We start from the raw sequence: 3713 nt of genomic DNA, 5'->3' as shown, positions 1-3713 counted from the left end.
GGCAGGTTAACATATAGGCCCCTGGCTATAGCGTACATAGTCTTTCGGGCGAGCGGCAAAAATCCGTGAAATGCCCCTGATTGACATGAGCACCCCGGCAGGAAGGGCTCCAGCGACAGCCCAGGGCCCTCGCAGCAGATGCAAAAAAGTAAGTGCAAAGTGAAAGGCTCCTAAACGATCAGATTGACGCTGCAAGTGGGCATATAGGTCCACCGGAACCAGCATAGAGCTTCTGGAGAGCATAAGGAGTCTTATAATATCTCAGTCACGACCTTCTCAATCAGTGAAGAATAATTTTCGTCTACTCGCGGGCCCTTCACTTTTGCTTGCGACTGGTCGTGGACGCCTAGAAGCCCATAGATGTCCAAGGTTGCTGCATTTTGTGTTTTAAAAGTGCATCTGGTCGCCTGACTTTGGGCCCAAGGGGGCATGATCCCATATCTCCCCCCCCCCCTCTGGATCAGCCTCAGGTCCTTAGGTCCTGAGGGTCACGAGAGAATCTCTGGGCCCCGAGAGGCCGACGAGCAAGGGTCCGATCGGAAAGTTCGAAGGGCAAGCCGGGGGCTCATACGAAGAACCCGCCGGTAGGTCGGACCCTCAAACGACAGTCAAAGGACCTCTCGCACCGATCGGTGGTCTCTGGGATAGTGAGGATCTCTATGTCAGCCAGCTGACCGAGACCATGAATGTTGAACAGTCGGTTCTGAGCCGATCTGCGCCCTGGAGCCTTTTCCCAAGAAGGGTCTGGACCGGGGCCAGCAAATATCAATCAGAGAGCTCTTGCATTGATCGCTCCCCTAAAACAGTGAAGGGACGCTGTACTGATCAGGGGCTCACAAACCAGTGTTTTACGGGGGACCCCGTGTTGGCAGTGGGCACCAAGCCGGCCAGGGGCACATTGGCTGAACAGGAACAGGAGCAGGACCCCTAATGCCAAAAGGCATCTTGCGTTGTTCAGGACCATCTTGACAGTGTCAGGAGGCATGAGAAAGGACCATGCAAGTGTTCGCATTCACGATGAGACAACGGCCTGTTTCAGTCAGAGGTCCCAGCACTGGATGTAGGGGCCATTCGCAGCCGTTTCAGCAGGGTACCAGTAAGCCGAATTGGTGTCTCGGCGCCCATTATTTGACTCCCTGCGCCGGTAAGGGATTCTTTTGCGTCAGTGACAGCCCCTGTGTCAATCCTGTGCCAGATGCCCAGGTCAAAAGTCCTGCCGCATCAGGAATGGGACCGGTGTGTGATGAGGGACCTCTGAGGGTCTCAGCTAACGGATAAATGCGACAGCTCGGTTTCGGCGATTACGACAGGATTGGATTCCCTGTTGCCTTACCACCAGCAGCGACCCTTGGCTAACCGCGGTGCTCCTCTCCTACCATGACCGGCTGCGCCAATGACCACAGTTTAGGTCAACGCAGCCAATAGGAAGGGCTCGCCACCCCTTCGGCCCACGTTTTTACATCATTTTAAGCTCTTGAAAGAAAATTCAGAGCCAACTTTCACCTCACATGGGATGATACCTATAATAAAATAAATGACCATTGGGCAGATATGTGCGTAATACAGCAGCCCTAGCAGTCAAATATGTTCGTTATAAAGAAAAAAATGCAAATTGTAATCACAGGGCTGAAGTGTGAACAGAAATTAATTTTCAGCGGTACGCACACATGTAGCCGAATATTTACATGCAAAAGCCAGACGTGCAAACACATGGCTCCGTTTGGCGTACTTTAAAAAAAAACAGTTTTCATTAAAACAACTATCGTGTTTTACACTTTGATAGGCAATGCACGGAAATCTGAACGAATAACCGACGCATATTCCTGCTGCTAACAGCCCATTTAAGTCACTTTGAGATACGCCAAACAGTGCTCATGATAAAGGACCTTGGGGAAGGAAGTGAGGATAAAAGCAAAAATGTGTGCCTAACAAGACTGGGCGTGCCCCTTGACATATCTGATATAGTACTGACGCGACCAAACAAGAACATATGGAAAGTTCCAGATATACGAGACGACAATCTTTCTTCCTGGAGCGTGATGGTCGAGTGGTTAGCACCTTTAACTCCCACGTGGGGAGCCCCAAATTCAAAACCCTGCTGTTTCATGACCCCTGAGCGCTATTACAGCTGCTGCAGTCGCTGGCGCTCCATAAAAGGGTGCACAACGACGTGCGTCTCGTTTCCTTCTTTCTGATAATTTTCCCTCAGGTCGCAACGGTCATGCTTTGCGATGATTTTTTTCTTCGAATCGAAGATATTTCTACGTGATGGCCGCGCCACATACCTATCATCCGTTGGTCCCGGGTTTGTGGAATTTACACTGTTTGTGCATCACTCGAGTCACATTTCTCAATTAGACCTTAGACCATGCTTGTGCCACTTCAATGGCTCAAAACATGCAGCAAAAATTTGATTATTTCTTCAACAGCACAAAGGGCTTACATATTTGTGTTAACTGAGCGCGAGAACTTTTTACTACAATGGCATGTACCATATCAAGAATCCATGAATTTCACCAGTTTCGCCATTTTCTTCCACCATCACCCGTTGAATATTCGTACCATGACATATCATTTTAGTGGCATTACAATTTAACAATCGTGTACACGTGTTTTGCACTCAACAACTTACTGTATGTTTCGATTCCCCGCGGTGCCCACCCATTCTATCAGGGTGAGAAGCAGACGTCGCCTCAAAGTCCCAAAGCGTCGTTAAACCCCAATGACGCGCACACACACACACACACACACACACACACACACACACACACACACACACACGCACACGCACACGCACACGCACACACACATACACACATACACATACACACGCACACACACACACACACACACACACACACACACACACACACACACACACACACACACACACACACACACACACACACACACACACACACACACACACACACACACACACACACACACATTCACTGCCATCTTGGGCGACCCACAAAACACCTTTCTGCTGGTTGCGTGTTCGTAGGTTGATGATGGCCCGTCTGTCGAGTCGTGGTGCGCTTGACTTTGATGGTATTTAATAGCCAACTTTAACTCGTTTTGACATATCTTCTGTAAAATAATTTTGGAAGTATCCATTACTCTCTGGAAAAAAATGAACGTGCGCCACGTACATACGTATCTACGTATGTCTAGCCCTCCACGACGCGCAGAGGACGACAGCTTCCCAATTAGAAAATAGGGATCTGAAAACGACGTGGCCGACACACGGGGAGGTTTTGTGAGAGGACGTCAACACACGGGAGCGTTTTGTGAGAGGGGGGAGCCCACATACAGGACGTTTTGTGACAGGGGGAGGCTGACATACGGGGACATTTTGTGAAAAGAGGAGGCCGACATACGGGGACGTTTTGTAAGAGGAGGCCGACGTGCAGGGACGTTTTGTGAGAGGGGGAGGCCGACATGCGGGACGTTTTGTGGAAAGAGGAGGCCTACATACGGGGACGTTTTGTGAGAGGAGGCCAAAATACAGGAACGTTTTGTGAGAGGAGAAGGCACCAAGTTTCGGGCACCAAGTTCCAGTTCCAAAGTGAATCGAGGACCCTCCGTTGACGAAATCCTGAATCAGTCATTAATGATACACATAAAAACTGTAGAGCGTTCTTTTGGGCTTCCACTGTGACTGTGGGCCATTTATGGTTCGACTAGTCCCCTACGCAGCACAAGGCCGA

This window comes from Pollicipes pollicipes, unplaced genomic scaffold, assembly GCF_011947565.3.
Source record: "Pollicipes pollicipes isolate AB1234 unplaced genomic scaffold, Ppol_2.1 Scaffold_4740;HRSCAF=5597_pilon_pilon_pilon, whole genome shotgun sequence".
NCBI classification, from domain to species: domain Eukaryota; kingdom Metazoa; phylum Arthropoda; class Thecostraca; order Pollicipedomorpha; family Pollicipedidae; genus Pollicipes; species Pollicipes pollicipes.
Note: the sequence above shows the minus strand (reverse complement) of the source record.